This window comes from Petaurus breviceps, unplaced genomic scaffold (genome assembly GCF_028583685.1).
Source record: "Petaurus breviceps papuanus isolate PSGF00001 unplaced genomic scaffold, PetGlider_PUasm1.0 41, whole genome shotgun sequence".
Lineage (NCBI taxonomy): Eukaryota > Metazoa > Chordata > Mammalia > Diprotodontia > Petauridae > Petaurus > Petaurus breviceps.
The window spans coordinates 4,512,919-4,525,607 of NW_027186320.1; the positions used below are offsets into that span (position 1 = coordinate 4,512,919).

Sequence of the window (12,689 nt, forward strand, 5' to 3'; positions counted from 1 at the left end):
AAAGACCAGAGTTGAACAGAAAATTTGAAATTCAGGTACAAGAAGCAAGAGAAGTATGAGAAGCAAAATTGGAAAAGAAATGATAAGAAAGTTATCAAAGTTGAATTATTAACATTGCACATGGGAAAAATGATAATTGTAACTTATTAAACTTTTCTAATTATGAAAATAGTTGAAGGGAATGGAAATGTGGGTGTATACATACATATGTATATCTATATAGGGAGTATATGGGTATATGAATACATATGTGAGTGTGTGTATATATGTGTACAGGTATACATAGATAGAGGGCACAGGACCAATACTTCAAAGGTGAATATGAGTGGTGACAGTGGAATATAATGAGAGGAGATGGGGAGAGACAGAATGGGGTAAATTATCTCATATAGAAGAGGCAAGGAAAAATGGTTACCATGGAGGACAAGAACAGGAAGGCAAAAGGGAATAAGTCAATCTCATTTTCATTGAATTTGGCTTAAGGAGGTAATGACATACACATTTGTGATAGTAATGGAATATAAAAATTCCCCTGTATTGGCTTGGTTTTCAAACTGATTGTGTTAAAACCCAGAGCTTGTTAATCCCACCTGTGGGATGGACTTGTTGATGTGAAAAGAGAGTCCTGAACTGGGAGGAGCTGGTGATGTAGATTTGGAGAGACAAGAAGGAGGAAGAAGAAGTTTTTGGAAGCAGCACCTTGTGGAGGCAGAGAGAGACTGAGAGAATTGTGAGGGGCCACTTTGAATTGCCCTGGACTTTTGAGACCTGCCCCCTGAGCTGCCAAGGACTGAGGAGACATGGCTGTTTTGCTGGTACTTTGTCTGTCTGTTTTGATGTTGTTTTGCCAGATTTGTCCACTGGTGAAAGACAGTCCTGTTGAAGAAGTCCTGGAACCTGGCTGTTGGCTAAGAGCTCCTGAGACTGTCCTGCAGACAGAGAGTGAATACTGTCCACTGGTGAAGGACAGTGCTGTTGTTGCAGGGGTCTGGGAACCTTTCTGTTGGTTCAGAAGCCCTGAAGAAGGATTTTCTTGTTGTATGTTTACAGAAATCCTGGGAGAGGATTTTGCTAATGTTTTCAGGGGTGCTAGGATTGTTCTACAAACAGAGGATGATTTAGTGAAGGGACTGGCAATGTATCTTGTGGCCTTGCTAAGCTCTGCCTCCCCAGGAACAAAGATTGCTGAGAACTTGCCTGTGTCAAGATGAAGAAAAGACCTTCATTTGGGTATTAAGTGCTGTGCTTAAGCTTATTGTAACTCTGGGGTAGATTCAATTGTGATCCAGGGGTGGGGAACTTTTGACCTTTTTGTGTTCTATGGTTGAACAAATGAATGTACTTTACTTATGTTTGGAAACTAATCTCCATTTGAGAAGAGGGGTTTTGTGATGGACTAAATGAAGGTACAGCCTAGGGGTGGAGTAGTATTTAGAACAGGGACTTTGTAATTGATTGAATGAATGGAAGGTCCTGGGGTGGGGTAGTACTTGGAGATTATTTTATCACACTTAGTAAATGCTGTATCTTGAATGATGTCATGTTTTGATCTTCTCTGTTCTTGGTTTGTCACTGAGTAAAATGGAGAGCACCTATGCTGGTATTTTGAACCTTGGGAAGTTGCCTTTCCTTGGCATGATATTACAACATTAAATAGGGTATCTCACCCTGCAGGAGACTAGGGAGTAAGGGGATCATAAGGGGAATGATGGAAAGGAGGGAAGGTTGCAGAAATGGAATTTGAAAGCACACACTTTTGAAAAGGGACAGGATGAAAGTAGAGATTAGAACAAGTGGTAGGTGGGATAGGATGAAGAGAAATATAGTCAGTCTTTTACAATATATCTCCTATGGAAATGTTTTGCATAGCTACACATGTGCAACCTGTATTGAATTGCTCTTCTTTCCAGTAAGGGTCGGTGACAAGGAAGGAAGGACATGAATTTCAAAGTTTTAAAATAAAATGTAAAAATTCATACTATTATTAATATTTTGTTACATGTAACTGGGATGAGATATACAGGAACTGGGGCATAGTGATCAACTGTGCCCTACTGGAAAGTCGGAGGAGTTATGGGAGAACATATGAGAGAGAGCAGACTGGAGGAGGGGAAATCCAGTGGGATCAATTTTTTGTTGTGGTGGGTAGGGAAAAAACGGGAAAAAATTTGTAACTAAAAATCTTGCGGAAATGAATGATGTAAACTACAAGTTAATAAAGCATTTGATTTTATATATGTATATGTGTGTATACATACATACATGTTATATATATATATATATATATATATATATATATATATACACATATATATATATATTCTTAAGTGAGCTTTTGACCACTTCTTGCATTTGGCCAATACTGCTTTTTAATACCTTATCCTCATTTGATTTTCAATCCTCTTTTAGAATTAGATGTTGTCTCTTTTCTAAAGTGTTATTTCCTTCAATTTTTTTTGTGTTTCCTTTACCAAGTGGTTGATTCATTTTTCTTGATTGATTTGTATGACTCTCATCTCACTTCATAATTCCCCATTTTCCCTCTACCTCCCTTATTTGAGAAACAGTATCTTTTTTTTTCATTTTTAGTTCTTCCATTGACTGAGACCAATTCATATTTTCTTGGAGTCTATGGGGGTAGGAGCTTTGACTTCCTTATCTTCTTCTGAGAGTGTTTTGATCTTCCTTTTCACCATAAAACCTTTCTGTATTCAGAGGGTATTTTCTCCATTGTTTGCTCATTTTTTGCAGCTTATCACTTTACTTTTTTACTCTTTGTTAAAATAGGGCTCTGCTACCAAGGTGTAAAGCACACTTTTCAAAAGCTTCAGAGGTTTTAGAAAGAGTTCTGGGATCTGGTGGAGTCTAGAGAGCAGAGTAGAAACAGGACTTCTGCATGGCCCCTGCTCCCACCTCCTCCAATTCATGTAAAAATTGGCTCTAACCAAACTTTGGAGGTAAAGAGCCCACAAAATGATAGAGTTAAGCTAACTTTCCTCTGAATTCAGCCTGGCAGATGGCAGTAAGGGGCCAGCACAGCACTGTGGTAGGCAGGCCAGCCCTTTTTGAGCCAGCAGTTTTATCCTGAGGGTGGTCATAACCAGCTGCCGGCTGAAGGGATTTCAGATCACCAGCAACTGTGGCTGTTTCCAGATTTATGAACCCATAGATGCTAAGGATAAAGTTAGAGTTCATTGCAGTGTGCACTTTGGAAACCTTGAGTTTGGAAGTGTGTTCTGGCCTTTGCACCCTGGAGGGAGAAGCGGCTGAGGTGCCACAGGCATGCAGCCATTGCCATATGGCTGCTTCAGTCCCTTGCCTACAGATTTTAGGGGGACCAAGTGACCAGTCTGAGGGGTAATCACTCTTTCTTTAACCTTTTTGTATTTGAATTGCACTCTTGGGTGGAGGGCCTGTGGTGCATGACAAGTGTGCCAGAGAGTTTGGAGGCTTCAGAGAGGGTATCAAACTAATAGCTCTAGCAGCTGAGAAAATGCCAGTGATTGTGAGAAAGTTCCCCTCTCTGGCAGCAGAGTTCTACTGTGGCAAAAATGCTCAAAAGTCAATTAATTGAGTGGCAAATTGAACAAGCATAGGAAGCAAAGTAAGTAGAGCAATATGACTTTAAACTATTGTTTTGTGGACAAAAAGGATCAAAGCATGTTCCAGGAGGAAAATACCAAAAGCTTCCAAGAAAAATATAAACTGCTTACAGGCCATACAGGAGGTTAAGAAGGATTTTGAAACCCAAATAAAAGAAGTGGAAGAAAAATTGGAAAAAAAAATGGGAATGATGCAAGAAAATTGTGAAATGAGAGACAACAACCTGACTAAAGAAATTAAGACCCTTAAGAACATACTAACTTAAATGACAAAAGAGGATCACAAAGGCAATGAGGAGAAGACTGCCTTAAAAAGCTGAATTTGCCAGATGGAAAAAGAATCTCAAAAGCTCATTGAAGCGATTAAAAAAGAGAACCAAGAAATAATCCTTCAAGCAATTCTCAAGGAAAATTGTGCTGATGTTTTAGAACCAGAGGGCAAAATAGAGGTTGAAAGAATCCATTTACAAGTTCATGAAAAAGATCCCAAAAAGAAAACTCCTAGAAATTTTATATCCTGGTTCCAGAGTTCCCACATCAAGGAGAAAATATTACAAGCAGCCAGGAAGAAACAATTTCAATATTGTGGAAACACAATCAAGATAACTCAGGACCTGGCAACTTCTTCACTGAGGGATTGAAGAGCTGGGAATAAGATATTCTGGAAGTCAAAGTAGCTGGCATTAAAACCAAGAATCTCATACCCAGCAACACTGAATATCATATTTCAGGGAAAAATAAAGTCAGTCAAGGGAATAGAGGACTTTCAAGCATTCTTGATGAAATTCCAGCATAGAATAAAAAATTTGACATTCAGTTACAAGAAGAAAGAGAAACTTGAGAAGGTAAACAGGGAAAAGGAATCATAAGAAACTTATGAAAGTTGAAGTATTTACATTCCTACAAGGTAAAACAATAATTGTCATTTATGAAACTTTTCTCAGTATGAGAATATTTGAAGGGAAAAGAAATATGTATATATATATATATGTATGTATGTATGTACATATACATATAAATGTCTTTATAGGAGGGTATATTGGTGTATGAATACATATGTGAGTGTGTGTATATATGTTTATAAGTATACATAGCCAGGTGGCACAGGACCAATAGAATAGGAAGGGATGATACTTAAAGAGTGAAATTAAGAGGTGAGAGAGGAATATAATGGGAAGAGATGGGGAGAGACTGAATGGGGTAAATTATTTCACATAGAAGAGGCAAGGGAAAGTGGTTACAATGGAGGAGAAGAACAGGAAGGCAAAAGGGAATAAGTCAACCTTATTTTCTTTGAATTTGCCTTAAGTAGGGAATAACATGCACACTAAATAGGGTATCTCACCCTACAGGAGAGTAGGGGGGAAAGTGATGAGAACAGGGATGAAGGAGTGGAGGACAGCCTTGGTGGGGAGGGAAGTTGGAAGCACCCACTTTTGAAAAGAGACAGGATCAAAGTATAGAATAGAACAAGTGGGTAGTGTGATAAGATGGAGGGAAATTTAGTTCATCTTTCATAATATATCCACTATGGAAATGCTTTGCATAACTACACATGTACATGTGTATATTGAATTGTTTATCTTCCCAGTAATTTGGATGACAAGGGAGGAAGGGAATGAATCTGTAATTCAAAGTTTTCAAATCATATTTAAACATATATATATATATGTGTATATATATATATATATGTGTGTGTGTGTGTGTGTGTAATCATTATTATTGTTGTTCTACACGTAACCTGGAAATAATATATACAGGCACTGGGGCATAGAGATCCACCATGCCCTATTGAAAAGTCAGAGGAGTTATGGGGGAAGATATGGCAGACAGCAGGTTAGGGAGGAGGTATTCAGTGGGATGGCTGTTTTGGGGTGCTTGTTGGGGGAAAATGGGGAGAAAATTTGCAACTTGTGGAAATGAACAATGTAAACCAAAAAATAAAAAAGAGAAAAAAAATTTAAAAATACTTCTAGGAATCTGTACATTTTCAGTTCTTCCAGCAACATACGATATAAGGAATGGTGTTTACTACTCTCTTGACCTGTGTTCCGGTCTGTAAGAGACCACAAGTACTCTTTTATGCTGTAGAACTGTGAGGAGGCTTTTACCTCTACTATGGCAGCAAGCTCTGTTACATTAGTGTTCTTCCCCACCCTGGGAATGTCACTCACCTATATATCCACATATAGGCAAAGCAACAGAGTTCTACTTCAGTGCCAGCAAAAAGATCCCTTTGATCTCATTCTATCCTGTTGTTCGACTCTGTTGCTCATATCTGTATTGAGGGTTCTGGAAGCTGTCATTGGAATTGCTGATTAAATCAATCCCAAAGCCTGCTCCTGGTTTTTTGGGGGCGCTGCAGCTGTTCTGGCATGGTCTGTTCAGGACTATTATCCACTCTCACCCAGGTGCAACAGACATTTCCTGCTTACCTTCTGAGATATTCTTGTCATCTGTGGGCTGAGAGGTCTGGAAACTACCACTGCTACCAGTGATTCAGTCAATACAAGGGCTTCTCTTTGTTTGTTGGGGTGCTGAGTCTATGCTGGTGTGCCCTGACCTGGACTGTGCTCTTCTCTAACCTTTCTAAGTTGTCTTGGGATGGGAATTTATTTCATTCCTTTTTATGTGGCCTCTACTGCTCTAGAATTTTTAGAGAGATTTTAAAGATATTTGGAGTAGTGTGTTGAGAGCTCAGGAGAGTCACTCTTTTTACTCTGCCATTTTTGCTCAGTCCCCAGGTTTCCTTATCATGTGATGAATAAGAATCTCTTTACTTGACTGCCAGGGCATTCAAATAACTAACTACACTTTTGCTTCTCTAGATGCAATATAAAGCCAATCACCAGCAGCTCTCCTGAGGACTGCTGCTGTGAATAATTTTCAGGGTCTAATCACATAGTATAATGAGCTCTCTATGTATTCAACAATAAACTAAAGCATAACATTCAAGAAACTAAACCATCACATTCACAACAAGATATCAATATATTACCAAGGTGCCCACATAGTCTTAAACAAAACATATCATTAGTTATATCTTATGATCATCTTTAAGGGGTAGCAGAAATGCAAACACCATTCACCCCGAGGTCACAGTAAGTTACAATATCTTCACCGAGTACAGAGTATACAAGTAAAGTCCTCTTTCATCTTGACTAGAGACTGACTTCCAATCATCCTTCACCCAATCATGCTTATAAGGTCTTAGAAAGTACAAATACTATCCACAAACAGGAGTTCCTGTCTGAGAAATCAACATGGAACAACAGTCAGAACTTCTATCTGAGAAATCAACACAGACCAAAAGACAAGGCTTTTGTCTGAGGAATCAACACAAAACATATATAGCACCTTTATCACAAACATTCTCTATCTGAGTTCTGTCTGCTCCAAGCTCTGCTCATGCTCTTATCTGCTCCTTCTTGTTCCACCCTTTTTGCAATTTCGTCCCACAGTGGGCTCCCATGTGATTACATTCAACCGATTAAAGAACAGAGGAAATCTTCAAATTCTCTTAGGTCTATTATGGGCAGGGATGACCTTCAAACTCCCTTAGTCCTAATAAGGGCAATGCGATGTATAAGATTTCCACTCATAGATTCTGGATACAACCAAGGATGAGGCTCAAAGGCACTTGAATAGCTAAAACTCAATCCAGAAAAATAGCAAGACATCATATTTTCTTACCATTCTACACAGTCCTTTCAGCTGCTTGGTTTTAAGTGTTGTGATCCTTTCACCTATCATGTCTAGTGATAAATAATAATTTAAAGAAATAAACTTAAGGGCCTCTTCTTCACCAAAGTCATGTGATTTAATACATGGGTCTTGGTCCTTGGCTACTATATTAATTGCTTTCTTTTCTAGATTAAGGGAGTGAAACTAACAAAATACTGCAAGTTTTGAAATATCCAAAGAGCTATTTGCCATCCTGATATTCCAACAGTTGGGTTTGCAGCAACACAGCATCAATGCCTTGAGAACCAAAAAGTGAACTTTTGAACCCAGGTCAGTGGAATTCTAGACAATGTCTCTTCTGGAAATCAGGCAATGTCTAGACAAGAACTTGGTGGTATTAATGCTCTGTAGGAACTGAGCTAAGTTTTGAACATATGTCTCTAGAGCCTGAGAAGTTATGGGTGATATCATGCCACTGAAGTATTGAGATAAAGTGTTTGCATATTTGTTCTTGCTTCATCTTTGAAATAAATATCCATTTGTAAAAATGAATTGATACTAATTGGATAAATGGAACTGTCACACTAATCACTGTTGCCTGAGAAGGAGGAAGACAGAGGATGAGGGCCCATTGTAATAGAGAAAATTATTAAAACCTTCAGGGACCTTAGTTCCCTGAGATGGAGGTATAGCTTCTCTGCTCCTGAGTTAGTGAACTAGAGAATCCTTCTTAAATAAGCAAAACATCACCACTATTACCACCAGCAACAAAATCAGTCTTATAAGTTGCTATTAGTTCTTTAACATGTATCTCTTTTGTCTCCTTAGAAGCATGAAGTTAATAAAGGAGAGAAAGCAAAATGCTGTCCCTGTCCCACATATCTGGAATGCTAGAATAAACCCCTCCTCTTCTTGATTTGTTTACTATTTTCTTTTTTTTTCTTGATAGGGTCTCATTTTAGTCATACCATAGTCGCATTCTATATGATATTTCCTTGCCTCTGTGTATATACATATACATATATAAATATATACAGACATATACATACACACATATGTGTGTATATGCATATATGTGTATACATATGTATATAGAGAGAGGGAAAAGGAGAGAGAGGTCAGGATCCACATGCCCACACCACCCCTATATTAGGAGACACCCTGTTTTCCAGTGCTTAGGCCCACCAAACAAGCTCTGCTCTGAGATCACCCTCTTGATGAACTAAGCTACAGAAAAATTCCATAGTTGTTTTTACCATAACCATGCCTTCTCTGAGCTCAGACAAGCACCTGCAGTACCCATGTTCTAGTCATGAAACCCTTCTATGGATCAAACTTGTCTCATTTTTGGTGTTACCATTCATAATCAGTCCATTCTGCACTGCAAGCCATTGCAATATATATTGAGATTTGACCACACTAAAGTGTGTCCTCTTATAGAAAAGGACATGACACATGTGTCTATTTTCCCTCCTCCAATGGAATAAAGAAAATTTTTGTTCATGACTACTATTATCTCTTTGGCTTACTTCAGAATTAACTGTGGTGTGATGAATTGTGTGAGCTCTTTTGGTCATTTGTTTAAAAGGTTGACAATATATATGCTTATTTTACCTCTCCCCTCAGAATGTAAACTTCTTGAAACCAGAGACTCTTTTCACTTTATTTTTGTATGACTAAAACTTTGTTTAGCGATTAGAACATAGAATAGTTTTAAACATTGGCTGATTGATTGAATATAAAGATGAGTTGGAGCCACATGTTTAAGAGCTTTTAAAATCAAAGAGAAAGATCTATATTTTATCCTAAAGGCAATTAGGGAGGCGTCAGTAGGGAAGAACAGGGTAGTCACATGGAATAACTGTGATCAAGGAATGTGAGTTAGGTAGCTTATTGAGTAGAATTTACAGAAACAAAGACAAATTTGGAGACTTACACAAAAATTCAGGTAAATAATAATATTGACATTGCCTAGCTTCCCAAACTTTTTTGGCCTACGATTTTTTTAAAAAAAATATTGTATCCCAGAAATCAACTTTCTTTAGCTTTTTAACATTTTTTTCTTAAATTTGCATTATTTCAGAGTATTAATGATTCATCATAAATGTAATAATTTATTTTCAATTTGTGGGGGATTTCCCCCATTGCAATTTTGATCATGCAATATTTTGTCATGTAACTGTGAAGTATTGTATTGTAAACAAGTATTACAGGTTCATGTTCTTGCCAGTGCACACTAGATTTCCCAACAATGGGTGGCAGGATTGCCTGAAAATGATTGTAAAGACTTATTTGTGGACTTAACCAGTGGTCTGGTATTATTTGCATTTTTTGTATTCATTTGAAAAATAATGTAATCACTATAACTTTAACTCCATAACAAAACAGATGAAATATTTATCAAGTTTTTCAAAATTTCCTTCTCTTCTTTCCTTGTGCTTCCACCCAAACCCATTTTATTCAGTGTCCCCCAATTACATCTTAGGTTACTACCCCTCCCTGAGCCATTCTAGCACACCCAGGGTGATATCACTTTGGGAACCTTTGAGTTCTAGAGTAGTAACAATACAAGTAAAAATAAATCATATTATATGATTAATATTAAAAATATAGATAAAATCATTGCTATTTAAATGTATAATTTGAGAAAATATTCAAATGGAATTGTTGGATGTAGAGTCAGGAAAATATATCAAGTCTTTCACACTTCTAGGTGCCCTTGGGTAAATCACTTAACTGCTATATTTTATTTTTATTTTCCCCAATTTAAAATGGGGATTATAGTAGCTTTTATCATGATAACATTGTTGTGAGGATCAAATATGATAATAAATGTAAAGTGATTTTTAAATCTAAAAGTGTCATACAAATATTAATTATTATTATTGAAATGATAAAAAATTTGTATTTCAATAAGTTTTGGATATCAATTGTATCTCATATTGATGAATGTTTCACTAAGTTATTTATTTCACAAAAATAGGCTTGGTAAAGAAAAATATTTGTCCTAGAAAATGATGATGATAATGAAAATGATGATAACGATAATAAAATAATAATAATAATAATTTAATTCATACAGCTCTTTTCAGTTCACAATTTTATTACATTTACATAAACTGTCTTAGGTAGAAGCAGCAGATATTGTTATTTCCTTTTTTTCAGATATGACTTCCCAGAATCAGATAATTTACACATCTCATCCAAGATTGAATCTAATTAAAATTTGAATATATGTCCTTTTATTTCTAATTCCATATCTCTATTTACAAAATGATAAGTCGCTTTGTAACACTTTGTGGTACATACATGTTATTCCATGAACATTTTCTCTTATTTTTATGCTTTAATAATTCAACCAATAAAAATGAATTATGCTGTATTAGGTACCTACTATGTGCCAGAGACTATTTTAAAAATTGGGGCTATAAAAATGGCAGAAGACAATCCTTTACCCTCAAGGAACTTAGAATCTAATGGGGATGGGACAACATATAATAAACACACATACATATGTGTATCCACATTCATATATAAAAAGAAATTCTGTGCAAGATGAGAGAGACAGAGAGAAAGAGACAGACAGACAGACAGAGAGAGAGACAGAGACAGAGAGACAGAATACAACTGGTGCTTCTTCCCTATACTTTGTGGCTCTCAAAAATCCATCTCACTTGAAAGCTGCCAGGGAATAATTTGAAAGACTGTGCTTACAAACTTTTTTATAGGTACACTCAGTTTCAACTCAGCATCTCTTGTGTTATCAGTCTTTGCAGCTACCCAGTCAGACAACAATCTCTTCATCTTTTTCTGATATTGGCTACTTGGTCACTCAAACCTATAAGAAGGCTTTTTTATGCTCCTGGAGCTTGAAATCAAGCAGGCAATATTGTTCATGCTCTGAAGTAGAGAGAACTGACCATCACTCATTTCCAGAGGAAAGTCAACTCCAAACTGCCATCTGCCTTCCTATAATTCCTGCTAATCATATCATGGGAAAGGGTAAGAGGTATGAGGTGAGGCAAATGTATAGCTGATGGGACATAGAAGTATAAGTATATAATCAGAATTATAAGTTTAGCCACTGGACTGAAGTTAACATTTTATTACTTCTTTGTTGTTAAATTGTTCTTGTGACATCAAATAAGCAATTGACATTTTACCCTCATTAGACAATTAATTTAATGTGATACTCTGAACGATTTTTTAAACCATATCATTTTATTTCATGTCTTATAGCTCATACTTTTATTCAGGTTTGTTTTTATTACATAGAAATGTATATTAAAATCAGCAGCCTTCTTCTTCTGTCATTTACAGAGTATGAATTGAAGTCCTGCTAAAATGGGTAAATTCTCCAGTAACTATTCCCTCGAATTGTCATTAGATTTATAAAATGGGCTCTAACAGGTGGCCTTCTATTCTTGTAAAAAAGATTGTGCTATATTATTATCTGATACTTTAGAGGAAGGAGAAAATGTATCAAGAATGGGACAAAGAAGAAAGGGAGAAGGTATCATAAATCACAAGACACCTTTTATTGTTTTCACTTCATGAAGGAGGGGGAGGAAGGTCTGTGAATTATTATCCATGACTAAATATTTTTTAATAATCACAATAATTATAATTCTGGATCATTTACCTTCAGAGACACAATGGGAAATTCACCTGTCAATGTAGATAAAAAATTCTAGATTTCCTCTCTTTCCTACCTTCTACTTTAAATCTTGTCCATGACCTGAAATAAGGAACTACTGAATTCTGCAATAAGGATACACAGAAAAACACTGTTGAGCTCTAACTCATACAACTGTGCTCTTTTTTTTCTACAGATGATTTACAGGTTACAGGCATGCTACAACCTTTCTCTCTAAAACTGAAAAACAGAGTAAGCAGAGCTGATTAACTGAGACTACAGACATAGTTATTCTGTCATGAGCCGAGTCTTTAACAAAGCACTTCTCTATGAAACCTCCCACTACATTCACTTGCAAATCACTGTGTGCCTAGCAAGATCTGTTCTCCCCCACCCCAGAACAAGACCTTCTCATGTTGAGCACTGCGGCTCCATCAGCAGCAATATCTCTCTGTTTGAGGGACGTTCCTTATTAATCAGGGACACTGGATGGAAACCAATCAGATTGAGAGTCCCTTTGGCTTCAGTTTCCTGCCTGCCTGAGTTAAAAGTGATGCTGAGGGAGGGAAGCACGGTTAGAGGCAAGAAGATTCAGCAGTGAAGATATTTTATGTGAGAAGCAAAGTGAATGAATCAGATCGAAGCAACGCTGGGTTGTCAGTGTATCATTAAGAAAACCTAGAACCTCATATTCTTTAATAAGGTAAGTGGTTTGTTGAAAGGGAGAGAGAGAGAGAGAGAGAGAGAGAGAGAGAGAGAGAGAGAGA

General features: G+C 36.9%; 1 protein-coding gene across 1 annotated transcript in view; it reads left to right on the top strand.

The window, feature by feature from the left end:
* The first annotated feature begins 12,326 nt into the window (after nucleotides 1-12,326).
* The window catches only part of LOC138171049 (cadherin-9), a 258,694-nt gene continuing 258,331 nt past the window's right edge, over nucleotides 12,327-12,689 (top strand). Inside the window, exon 1 of the mRNA XM_069100485.1 lies at nucleotides 12,327-12,625. The gene's annotated coding sequence lies outside the window, so the exon portion shown is untranslated. The remainder of the gene's footprint in view (nucleotides 12,626-12,689) is intronic.